General features: G+C 45.2%; 1 long non-coding RNA gene across 1 annotated transcript; it reads right to left on the bottom strand.

The window, feature by feature from the left end:
• Positions 1-12,710: 12,710 nt before the first annotated feature.
• LOC116118253 lies at positions 12,711-13,209 on the bottom strand. Its single transcript, XR_004126129.1, has 3 exons — positions 13,129-13,209; positions 12,839-12,919; positions 12,711-12,747 (listed from the first exon to the last, which is right to left on the bottom strand). It is a non-coding gene; the product is annotated as an uncharacterized LOC116118253 (long non-coding RNA).
• Between the last annotated feature and the right edge of the window lie 355 nt (positions 13,210-13,564).

The raw sequence follows: 13,564 nt of genomic DNA, 5'->3' as shown, positions 1-13,564 counted from the left end.
GTATATATATTAGCACTACAAAGCATCAAAGTTGTTGATGCAGGATTTTTACACCAACTAAACGCACGTGTGCAATGCTGAGCTGGCCTAGAAGACACACGTGAATGCAAGAAAAATGAGAATAAATGCAATGGGAACAACTTTTAAAGTGGTTCGGATGCTAAGGAAGCAAATCCTACATCCATTGATGTTTATATTATTGATAGAGGCGCGGACTGACTTACAAATTACTTACGAATGATTTTTAGATGATAGTGCGAGAGAGAGATTGCTATATATTCTTGAGAGGAATAGCTAATCCCCTCAATGAGAGAGGAGTTCTCAATTTATAGTGGGATGGATTAAGGTTATCATTACTGAATCTGTGAGTTGGTGGGATTATCTGTGCAAATCCCTCTTTATGTCACATTGCCCACCTTCTAGAGTGATTTACGAGATTTGGAGCAGGGATTGGACACGTGGGAGCACCACAACTTCTGGCTGGTCTGGCACGCACCCATTATTATGACAAAAGCATGCTGCTCCTTTTCCCACGCGACTCGGCTGCGGGTACACCCATACTCTGACTTTTTGCACGCAAACTGGACCTTACGTCAGCCCTACATTCTTTAGGCATAACAGAAGTCCCATAGTTTTTAAGGTTTGAGGATTGAACCTTGGAAACTATAATTCATGCCGCGACTATATGCTTTTGGGAAATTCTGGTGACTACGACCTGCCTAAAGATTGGTTGGGGTAGTGCCCTTTATGAACATGACCTCGCATGGTCATTGCTTGTTAAGGATGAGTGACCTGACTTCGTCAGGCATTGCCTATTGCATTTTCAATATGGATGCATTTAATGAAACAGCCTCTGCTCTGACAGATGTGTCCTGTGCGTAATAAATGCCAGCTAGGCGAATTAAATGCGTGATATGCAGACACGATATTCTTTATCAGAACATTAAATGCATGGCATGCTGAATCGACACCCCTTATCAGAGCATTGAATGTAGGTTGAGGCGCAATTAATGCTGAGGAAGAGAGTGTCGTCGCTTGAGTTTTTCAACGGAAAAAGACGACGGTTTGGTTTTTTGTAATCGTGACGCTCACTCTTTCTCATTGATCTGCGACACGTGGTCGTGATCAACAGTGAGGAATTTTTGCCTCCCAAACGTCGTTTTGATTCCGAGAAAAATAAGTGTTGTTTCATGTGTTATAAAAACTCAAGACTCATCTTAGGCAATGTCACCAAACTCATCTTTTTTAGAGAGAACAGGAGACTTTCGCAAGCTTGGAACCTTTGCCTTCCAAACCAGCGTGTTTCTGATATTTGAAGCAAAATGAGCCATTTTCATGTTCCGAGAGGTAAGAATCTTTCTCTGCTTTTATTTTTTCATTCCCGTGGTTGGTAAATGGCGTTAGTCTTCCGGTAGCTAATCGGAGACGAGTCGCTCATGTCGGGTTCGAGCTATAAGTGGCGGCTCAAATCATTCTGTTAGGGTTTTCTCTAGGTTTTAGGGAGTTTGTTTCCTTCCACGTCATCGTACGGATTAGCGTACGATGGCTAAATGACCCCCTTGCTTGTTGCTTTTGCAGACCAGTAGAATGGACCTTTCAACGACCAGATCCGAGGAAGGAACCAGTTCGTCCTCGCAGGGTGCTCCGAGTGTCACTCCTAAGGTCTACTCGGTACTTATCGGGGAAGAGCTCGAGAGGGTGATAAAACAGTACGGTATCAAGGTGGATGTTTTCCGCGATGTGGCCCACTCATCACGATACCCATCAAGTGGGATGGTTGCGATCTCCGAGGAGATCATAAAGGGTGGGGGGTTGATCCCTTTCCACCCTTTTGTCAGGTTGATCTTGGAGCACTTCGGGATAGCACCGATGTAGCTTACTCCGAACGCGTATGTTATTGCTGTTGCCATGTACATCATGTGTCGTGAGAACGGGCTAGGCGAGCTAACCGCGACGGAGCTCGGTTGCTCGTATTTCTTGAAAAAGAGCAAGGACAAGGACTCTTATTACTTGTCCAGGCGACCTTCTATAGCCGAGGGGATACACAACTACCCTAGCAACGCGGGGGCCTACGAAAAGAAGTTTTTCTTCTTTCATGACGACGGCCATTGTCGCTTTCAGGACCCGAGTAGGCTCTTTTTCCTTGGCGAACTCATTAAATTTGGAATGCGTTTTCTTTCTAACGACCTGTTTCTTTTCTGGCAGTTAACAAGATGACCGACTTAGGGCTGCTCTTCGATCCGAATAGGATCGTATCTTTTGGCTTCCTGCCTGAAGCCAGTCGTGACGCGAAGAAGCTCGTGACGATCGCGAATTTGAGAAAATACGGTTTCTTCAACGCAAACGCATCTTTAGAGCTCCCATTGAGTAAGTCTTGCTAACTGGTTCTTTTCTGCTCGTGAAATGAAATACTTTTGCTAACGATGCTTGAATGCAGCGACCATGCCTTCGAAGGAGTCAGAGCCGCTGCGACGAAGGCAATTCAACTTTCCGCAGTCAAGGACCGCCAAGGCGACCGATGCTGCTCCTGCCGATCCCCCAACTGAAGATGCCACATCGGGCCCCTCGGTGCGACCTGCTGGAGCTTCTCAGCATCATCCTTCGGAGGACGCACCAATCTGTCCTGTGAAAACTTCCCAGCCATTGGCTGTTCGCCCGAGGCTAAAGATAACGACTCAGCAAGCGAAGAAGAAGAGAAGGCAAATTTAGGTCGAAGAATCAGAGACCGAATCCGAGGGCGATCAACCCAGGAGGTCGCAGCCAGACGTAGGGAAGAGGTCGGGTAAGGAACCGACGGGCGACACGATCTCTACTGAAGGTGTGAAGAAGGAAACTCTAGTGCTGGACTCGCTGGGGAACCTGCCGGATAGTCTACACTTTGTTGGACTGCGGACTCTTGGAGGCATTTGAGGAGTTTGTAGGTTCCAGCGATGTGGACCTAATGTCCACATCGATCAAGCACTTAAGCAAGGTAAACGAACTATCCTCGGCGAGGACTTCCCTTAGTTCCTTTTGATAAGCTAACTTTATCTTTTCTTGTTCACATGCCCTGCTTTCCATGCAACTATCCTTGGAGAAAGTTTTGGAAAGGGGGAGGTCGCATTGAAGGAGGAGAACGCAATGCTCAAGCGAGGCCTGAAAGCCGTCAAGGCAGAAAGAAACCTATCTTCTGAGTCGGCGAACCGGTACCTGAGCGAAAGGGACGTGACTTTTCGCACAATGGACTTCCAAAAAGCCGAGCTCGAGAAGCATGCAGAGGAAGTAAAGAAGCTCCAAAGGACTATAGCTAGACTCTCCAAGGAGGTCAGAGAGAGGGACCAGGAGCTGAAAACCACCTTTCTGCGGGCCTCGCGAGCAGAACAAGGGAGGGATGCCTCCGAGAAGCAAAGACAAGCTCTTGAGGCCGAACTCCAAGCAAGTTAGGGAAAAGTTACTTCCCTGACCGAAGAGATGCAGACTCAGGCAACGGAGGTCGAGGAGAAGGCTATCGAATGGGCGATCGAGTCTATCTATGCCTTGTGGCTGAAGAATCTGCGCCTTGATATGTCCGACCTCCCGGAGGACTGGTGTGAAACTCTCATGTCCATGGCACGGCAGGATGATGAAGCAGTAGCCGCTCGACAATCTGATTAGACAGAGGGTTCGGGACATGCCTCGAAGAAGCCCCCAGCCGACTAGCCTTAGGATGATGAGGTCGGTCCTCCAAGAGTTAGATTAGGGCTAACAATTGTATCGTCTTGCCTGCTGTACTCTTTACATTAATGAAATATGTTTTGCTTTTACAATTTCTGTTCGCTTTATTATACATGAGTTTACATTCTAAGTGCTCGTAACATTGGAACAAGTCTTTGCGATCATGATAACACGTTTTTTACGAACAAAATTACATGTAAAGACTATTACAAGTGAACAGAATAACACTGATTTACATTTACAAAGATCAAAAAATATTCTTTATAAGGAAAAGTGAGTTCGAAATTACTGATAATAAGGTCGAAGGTGCTCAGCATTCCAAGCTTGCGGTACTATGGAACCATTTAGCCTTTTTAGGTGGTAAGTCCCCGGCCTTATCACTTTGGTGATGCAGTATGGGCCTTCCCAGTTTGGTCCCAACACTCTCGCACTTGGTTCTCTAGTACCAAGGAGAACTTCCTTTAACACAAGGTCGCCAACCTGGAAGTCTCTTTGTTTGACCTTAAAATCGAAGAACCTTTTGGCGCGTTGCTGATAGGCTGCTATTCTTAGCGAAGCCTTGCTGCGATGTTCTTCAACAAGGTCCAGGCTTGCTTGCTATTGTCGGCTTCATTGTACAAGTCCCTCTATAGTGAATCGGTCCCTACCTCTATAGGGATCATTGCTTCGCACCCGTATGCTAGCGAAAAAGGGGTTTCTAAGGTAAAGGTTCTCAAAGTTGTCCTATACGCCCATAGGACTTTGGGGAGGTCGTCGGCCCAATTCCCCTTGGCTGCGCCAAGTTTGGCCTTTAGAGTGTGCTTGATGGTTTTGTTGACAGCTTCAACTTGGCCATTTGCTTGCGGTCTTGCGACTGAGGTGAATTTTTTATGGATGCTCAGCTCGTCGCAAAACTGCTTGAACTCCTCGTTGTCGAATTGTTTCCCGTTATCTGAGATGAGGGTATGAGGAATCCCGTAGCGGCACACAATAATTTTGAAAACAAAGTCCTTGAGCTTTTTGGTCGTGATCGCGGCTAGCGGCTCGACTTCTACCCATTTGGTGAAGTAATCTACCGCGACCACGACATATTTGACTCCCCCTTTACCGACTGGCATGGGGCCAATGAGGTCGATTCCCCACATGAAAAATGGCCAGGGGTTGGTCATTGTTATTAGTTGGTGGGAAGGAGCTCACGATATGTTCGTGAACAATTGACACTTGTCACACCTCTTGACAAAGTTGTAGGTGTCTTCTTGGATTCGGGGCCAATAGTACCCTTGATGAACAACCTTGTTCGCAAGAGATCGTGTGGCTGTGTGATTACCGCAGATCCCTTCATGTATTTCTCTCATGATGTAATCTGCTTCTTCGCTGGTTATACATCGGAGGAGAGGGGCGTTAAATCCTCGCCTGTACAACTGGTCTCCGATGAGGGTGTAATGAGCAGATCTTGTTCGTAGGACCCTTGCCTCGACCTTGTCGTCAGGCAAGGTCCCGTCCTTGAGGTATTGGAAGATGAGAGTCATCCAGGAATCAGATTCAGCTACATTCACGGCCTGTTCGATCGGGCTGATATAGGGGCCTCGATGAACTGAACAGGAATGCTATCCGGTGCTTCTGAGTCCAACGATGAGGCTATCTTTGCCAAGGCGTCTGCCACAGAGTTGCTGTCTCTGGGAATCTGAGTGATCGCGAAGTGTTTGAATGGCTCGAGTGCGGCCTCAGCTTCTTTCAAATAACGGATCATATTTTCTTCCTTGGCTTGGTACTCTCCTAAAATCTGGTTGACGACCAGCATGAAGTCGCTGTGAATACTGGTCGCGGTTGTGCCCATTTCTCTGGCCAATCGCAATCCAGCGAGTAGAGCTTCATACTCGGCCTCATTGTTGGTTGCCTTAAACTCGAACCGGAGAATGCCGTGAACGCGAGCCGTTTTGGGACTCAAAAGAAGACCTGCATCGGCCTTCTTTCTGTTCGATGATCCATCGACATAAAGGCTCCAGATCAATAGATCTGAGCAGTTTCTTGAATGGTTTCACTGGGTTGTTGTTTTGACTCACTTGGAAGATATGAAAATTTTGATATGAAGTTGGCAACAGCCTGCCTTTTGATAGTCAATCTTGGTTTGTACTTCAGATCGAACTGACTCAATTCCATGGCCCATTTAAGCAATTTATCCGATGTCTCCGGCTTTTGGAGGACCTGCCTGAGCAGGTAATTAGTCATTACATGGATTGTATGGGAGTGGAAGTAAGGTCGCAACTTTCTGGAAGTGATCAGCAGGGCATAGGCTAATCGTTCCATTTTCGGATACCACATCTCTGCTGTTAGTGTATATTAGTGTATACCCTAGAAACCATTCGTGTTGTCGGTTTCAGAGCATTTTGTCTTGTATCTATATATATCATAAATAATGGAAGAAAGAGTTCTTCAATTCATATATATAAATTGCTTCCTTTATTCAGTCATGCATTTAAAATAAAGTATGTATATGAATTGTCCAGATGATTCATTTAATCGGTAAATGAATTATCGAAAAGGGTTCCCTACCGAAGTAATATAATTTGGGCAACTATATTGCACAGTAGGCATATTGGATGCTTCCGAAAGATATCATGAGTTGATATAAGTACGGATGACGATGATAGTCATGTCACTAGGGCATTGGTATGGATTAACGGTTGGTGAACTATTTTTCGAACGTGAATGACAAATCACTTGGAAAAGCATGTAGTCAATGATTTATCGTTTGGTTACATCAGTGTGCGATGTAGTCCTTTGACCTGAGACATTGTAGTCGGATCCGATATGGATGCGTATGGTTCATACGGTGTATAAGTACAAGACTAATCATGTTTCGTATAATAAAGCCTATTTGGTCATGCGTTGTTCATATGCGGAAACGAACGATGGTCAAGAGGGGATCCATTGACTCGGAAATATAGGATCAGGAGTACCGCTAACTCCATCCAGATTCGAGTTCCTAGACGAACATCGATAAATGTCGAAAAACAGAATCTCTGGCCAGAGTCTATTATTAGTCATACAAAAGCAAGTTTGTGATGACGAGTTCCGGACATATTGATTGACGATTCGGTAGAAGATCGAGTTTAGGATTTTGACGTTCCATGAATCCATGCTCAATCAGGATATCTCAATGGAGGGACTTTACCTGCATGGTACCTATGATTTGAAATGGGTTCAATGAAGTATTTCTTCATTGTGGTTTAGGGACTATGACACATTGCTAGATGTTTACCATAGTCGTTGGGCCTTCGGATAGGTTTTCGGATTCATCCAGAATCGGCTCACGGCTAATCCACAGTGGACCTACATAGTCACACCAATAGCCTTGAGAAGTTAGAGAAGGATGAGAGAGAGAAATGATTATCCGAAGAGGGCTAGCACCTTCTGAGGGTAATGACGAGATTTCTATAGTAATAGTTATATAGAAAATTTTTTGTGACATTTTAAGGGTTAAAATGGTCAAGCAATAATTAATTTTATTTAATTATTATATCTTAAAGTGTTAAAATTAATGAGATGAACAAAAATAACCTTTTAATAGTTAAAGGGTAAAAAGGGTAAATTTATGGGTTGTTAATGTAAACTAGTTTAGTTTACATGGGCCCTTAAATAATATTGATTATTCAAAGGGTAGCATGATAAATTCGTGGGGTCCCTTTATAAAATAAGATTTTATTGGGCTTGGAAGTGAAAAATAAATAATTGCAAAATTGCCCAAGTATATATAAATGCAAAAGGTTGCATTTTAGTTCATTCTTCACTTGTTCACTCAAAAACAAACTAAAACTCTCTCTCAAACCCACGGCCACTCTCTAATCTCTCAAGGTGGTGTTAAAGTGTGGAGGTTTCATCCTTTTGAGGTTAATCTTCATCAATCCAAAGCAAAGGAGTAGGTATAATCTCTTTTCAAGCTTTGCATGAAAAACGTTTTTTTTGAATCCATCCTTTCATGCTTTCTTCTCCATTTCCACCATTCTTCATGCATGCATGCTGGTCTTTCATCAGCATCCAACAAACGCTTGCTCTCGTAGTATACTGGCCATTAGACATTTTCCTCTTCTCAAACTAATGCTGCCCTGACCGCGAATTGAGAGACAAACAGGTACAGGAGGAGGATCTCTTGCGGGAGAGGCTTGAACAGGAGAGGTGGCTTCCCAAGGTGCTCTTTAATACTTATGGAATGCCTGTTTGCACTCGGGAGTCCGCTCGAACTTTTTATTAGCCTTCAGAACATTGAAGAATGGCAAACAACGATCTGTTAGCCTTGATATGAAGCAATTCAGCACCACTATTCGCTCATTAAGGCTCATGACCTGCTTTTTGTTGGTCGGGCTTTCCATATCAAGGAGAGCTTGAATTTTCTCGGGCTTGATTTCTATTCCCCGCTGGTTAACCATGTATCCTAGGAACGTTCTTGAGGATACTTCGAACGAGCACTTGAGGGGATTCAGCTTCATTCTACACAGTCAGAGGATATCAAACATCTCAGCGAGATATGTTATGTGATCCGAAACGACATGGGATTTGACCAGCATGTCATCCACATAGACCTCCATTGACTTACCGATCTGATCAGAGAACATCCGGTTAACTAATCGCTAGTAGGTCGCGCCAGCGTTCTTGAGGCCAAAGGGCATGACTCTATAGTAGTACGATCCCCTATCTGTAATAAAAGATGTATGCTCTTCGTCCAGCGCATACATCAGAATTCGATTGTATCCCGGGTACACGTCTATAACACTTAGTAACTCGTGCCCCGAGGTGTCATCTACGAGCTGGTCGATTCTAGGCCGGGGAAAGCTATCTTTCGGGCATGTTTTGTTGAGGTCGGAGAAATCAACACAGGTTCGCCATTTGCCATTGGGCTTCTTTACCAGAACAGGGTTGGCAACCCAGGTTGGGTAGAGTGCTTCTCAGATGGACTCGTTTCGAAAGAGGTTATCCACCTCTAACTTTAAGGTGGCGTATCGCTCCGGATCCATCGCTCTTCTTTTTTGGCGAACTGGCTTGGCTTTGCGGTCGATGTTCAACGCACGACAGATGATATTCAGGCTGATCTCGACCATATCTGCGTGCGACCAGGCGAACACATCGATATTTTCCTTGAGGAAGCTGATCAGTTCAGAGGCAAGCTGGGGGTTGAGATTGCTTCCAATCCTTAACACTCGGCTCGGCTCGGCTCATCTTGGTCGACCGATACTTCGGACAAATCCTCAACTGGCCCACTGGAAAGGCTTTCCTGAATTCGAGGATCCATGTTATCCTCGACTGGACCAGGCTGTGGCTCAATCCGGCTGATCGTCATAGCCTGTCCGGGAACGCCACGCGAGATACCCTTCCTTCTGTATGCCATCTGTACTGCTTTTATGTAACAGCCGCGAGATGCGCTAACTTCCCCTATCCCCGTCGGGGTGGGGAACTTCATCTTCCGATGGTATATCGAAGTGACTGCCTTAAAGTTTCTTAGTAGAGGTCGCCCCAGGATTCCATTAAAAGCAGATGGGCAATTCACTACCAAGAATTCAGTAACCTTGATCACTTCGTCATAGTCGCCCAGCGTGACTGGAAGTTGGATTGTCCCTTTGGGGATCAAGTGGTCCCCTGTGAAACCATAAAGAGGGATCGAGGCGGGCTTAAGGTCGGCCTCGTCCAAGTTCATTCTCTCAAAAGCAGTCTGGAACATGATGTTCACAACACTTCCGTTATCCACCAACATTCTGCGGACATTATGGCGCCCAATGAGGGGCGTGATCACAAGAGCGTCGTCGTGGGGATGATGCAAATGGGTTGCATCCTTTTTGGAGAAGGAAATTTCCTCCGCCTTGCGAACCTTTTGTGGTCGCTGCGTCGTGATCATCACACTGATGGGGTCGTGATGGGCTGGACAAGCATATCTTTCCTGGGCACCTCGCGTGTTCCCCGTGAGGTGCGACCCTCCAAAGATCATGTTGACACTGTAATATCCTTTGCGATCACGACGCCTTTTTCCTTGTTCCCCTTGACTTTTCTCCGGTGCGAGAGCAGAGTTGTCAATATACTCTTTGAAATGCCCCTTCTTGATGAGTTCTTCGATTGCCTGTTTGAGAGCTCGGCACTCATCGGTATGGTGCCCATTATCCCGATGAAAGCGACAGTACTTTTTACTATTTCTGGCTGATAGGGGATTTTTCATAGGCTCAAGCTCTCCGAGCAGGCCGGCCTCCTCCGATTTATCAAGGATGGCCGATACAGATGCATTCAAAGGCATATATTGATCTCTGTCGCGATCGCGACGAGGGACAGGAGTATAAGACTTTTTGAGCTCATAGCGAGGTTTCTTTCCTTTTTGCTGATCATCAGTAGCCTATCTGCAATCAGTTCTCCTACTTTCCCCCCGACCAGATGAACTGCCTGATGCGTCGGGATTGCGACGTTGGAGCGTCGCCACTGAATTTTCAATCCGGAGGTACTTCTCCGCAAGGTTATAGAATTGGGTGAGGGAAACATCGTCCTCATCCTGTAGCTCTTTCCACAAGTCGGTTTGTGGACGAACTCTCGCTATGATGAGAGTCTGAACAGACTCTTCGGGAGTATGAGCTACCTTGTTGAGTTCTCTATGAAATCGATCAATGCAAGACTGGAGGGATTCGTCCCTTTCTTGCCTTATATTGTTGAGGTAGCTCAAAGGCATTGAGAACTTTCGGTTCACTTGGAAATGCCTTAGGAATGTTGCGCTCAGCTGAGACCACGAATTAATCGATCCCGCTAGGAGCGACCTAAACCACCGTTTGGCATGGAAGGTTAACGTCACTGCCAAACAACGACATTTTGCTAAATCTAAGACCTTGTAAAGCTCCATCAGGTCATTGAATTCATATAAATGATCCTACGGATAAGAATTTCCATCAAATGCCCGCATGTCGGGCATCTTGAATCCCAGTGGGAGTGGAGCGGCTAGCATTTCAGGAGAGAAGGGGGACGCGGTCGAGACCTGCCCTTGCTCATTTTGCTGAGCTCTTAATCGGTCTAGAGCTCGCTGCAGTTCTTCAATCTGAGGCAATGGAGTCACTTGGGGATTACTTTCACCCATGCGAGTTCGACCCTCGCGATTACGGTTGAGGAAAGTCCGGAGGTTGGATTCCTCTTTGCCTCGGTCGGCGGCCCTGACCGCTCTCGACACACACTGGCTAGAGGCGTGCGATGGCGATGGATGATGCGGGGTATTTTCACGACCTTCGCGGTGGTATGAACCGCCCCGCAAAGCGTGGGAACCTCCCGCCCGATGGCGATCAAGATCGTTTTGTTGGCGGTGATAAGAATCGCCCTTTCCAGCACTTTTATGGGGGTGTACCTGCGACGTGGCATGGGACAGCTTGGGTTGCGTCCTCTCACCAAGTCTTAACGCCACTGGTATTCCGCTCGGGATGCGGTCAGAGTTCGCTGGCCCTTTGGAGCCCGTAGGTCCCTTTTTTGCCACTTGCTTACCCTTTCATCGACGCGTTACAGTGCTCGCGGCACGGGCTATCTCCCTTCGCTGTGCTTTCGAGCGACCTGCAAGCGTTTTTGGTGGTTGCACCATCCCAGCTGATTTGGTTGGCATGCCTTGGTCCAAACGGTCCAACCTTCGGTTGACCGTTTGGAGAGTATTGTCGAACCTCTCCAGGTAGCTTCTAATGGCAGGGTCAAGTTGTGAACTTGATGGGATATCCCCCGCGACATTTTGTGGAACTAAAGGTATTTTGGAAGAGGTGTCCCCCTAGACTTGGGGGATCCCCTCAACACCCTGGTTGGTTCGCTCAAGTTCAGGTTGATGGGCCATTTGCTGTTGTAGGACCGGTAAGTTAGAGATTCTCCTGATGAAGGATGAACACTAAATCAGGGCCCTCCTTCTAGTGCCAAACTGTTGATGCGAGATTTTTACACCAACTAAACGCATGTGTGCAATGCTGAGCTGGCCCAGAAGACACACGTGAATGCAAGAAAAATGAGAATAAAAGCAATGGGAACAGCTTTTAAAGTGGTTCGGATGCTAAGGAAGCAAATCCTACGTCCACTGATGTTTGTATTAATGATAGAGGTCAGGTCGCGTTAGCGGACTGACTTACAAATGACTTACGAATGATTTTTAGATGATAGTGCGAGAGAGAGACTGTTATATATTCTTGAGAGAGAATAGCTAATCCCCTCAATGAGAGAGGAGTTCTCAATTTATAGTGGGATGGATTAAGGTTATCATTACTGAATCTATGAGTCCGTGGGATTATCCGTGCAAATCCCTATTTATGTCACATTGCCCACCTTCTAGAGTGATTTACGAGATTCGGAGCAAGGATTGGACACGTGGGAGCACCATAACTTCTGGCTGGTCTGGCACGCACCCACTATTCTGACAGAAGCATGCTGCTCCTTTTCCCACGCGACTCGGCTGCGGGTGCACCCATACTCTAACTTTTTGCACGCTGATTAGACCTTACGTCAGCCCTAAATTCTTTAGGCATAACAAAAGTATATAATCTACTGAACTTTATTGAGATATGCATTAATTAATTATATCCATAATCTGTTTCCAAAAATTTAATATAATCTGTATGTTGTATGGAAATTTCAATGATTTGGGATGTTTTATATGTGCACAGGATGTTGAACAAGGGTGTTGATGAAGAAAGATGGTCTGAAAAATTTGTTTCTCAGTAGCTATTTTGTCTAAAGTTTCTGATTATTTGATAATTTGATTAACCTCATCACAAGGGAAAATCGGAGCAGACATAAAAATTTAATATGCTGACCCTGTGGTCAACTTTGAATTCCACCATATGGGTTATACTCTCAAATTCTATCTGTTTCTTTTCACATTATAGCTTTTGGAATGTTTTTAGATTATAAATTGAACTATGTTGATGAAAGATATTGGTCATTTGGCCCCTTATTATCCATATGTTCAATAAATATATGCTTGCTTTCACTTTTGCTCTCCGAAGTTATTCATATTTAAGGCTGATGCTGATCCAATGTGTTGTTGAGATATCAATGACCAGACAAGACAAGCAATAGCATGGCCGTCGCCACCTGAAAATAATTGCAATAGTTGAATAATTAAACAAACTTCCAATGCAATAAATGAAAAAAAAATAGGGATTGATAATAAATGGTTACAAACCATAGTTTTCCTCCCAGCTGCAACACCCCATCTCATTGAAGAGATTACTATCGGCAATGAGAAAAAACATCCAAAGTAATTCTGCACAAACCCAAATCCTATTTTCAAACATATATATATAACTTAATTCGGTTGTGTTCAAATAAATAAATACACATCAAAACAATTTTTTTTCCTCTTTTTAACAAACAATTGTAAGCAACCATTTGCGAAACATACCATATCCGATAAAAAATAAATATTCAATAAATTACCTGCTTCAAAACTGAAACAAAAAAGCTGAAACGAACCTCGATGGAGAGAGAATTGCTCAAGAAGTAAACAAGGCCAGTAACTGCAGTGAACATGGAGCACTCCACCAATCTCAGTGTACCTTGTTTTTCTTCTTCATTATTAAGAAACGAAGTTTTGGCCTGCGAAACTAGCCTGATGGTACTCACCATGCTTCCCAATTGACTATAGCCCTTTGGTCTTGGGTTCGAGTGGTGGGGAAGGCGAAAGAAATCCCTTAAGGGGGGGGGGGGGGGGGGGGGGGGGGGGGGGGGGGGGGAGGGGATATTCCTAGTGAGTCACGAAGAGTGGGTTGGTGCTGTATGACCTCTAGCCCAACCATGCCCACGGTTAGATTAGGTTGTGACAAAATGCTAGAGAGTTTGAAGCTGGGTTCGAAGAGAGAAAGAGAATGAAAAAAAGTTGTGGAAGAAGAAGGTGTAAATTGGAGTGGTA

Source organism: Pistacia vera, unplaced genomic scaffold, assembly GCF_008641045.1.
Source record: "Pistacia vera cultivar Batoury unplaced genomic scaffold, PisVer_v2 Contig84, whole genome shotgun sequence".
Lineage (NCBI taxonomy): Eukaryota > Viridiplantae > Streptophyta > Magnoliopsida > Sapindales > Anacardiaceae > Pistacia > Pistacia vera.
This window is presented reverse-complemented; position numbering and strand designations above follow the sequence as displayed.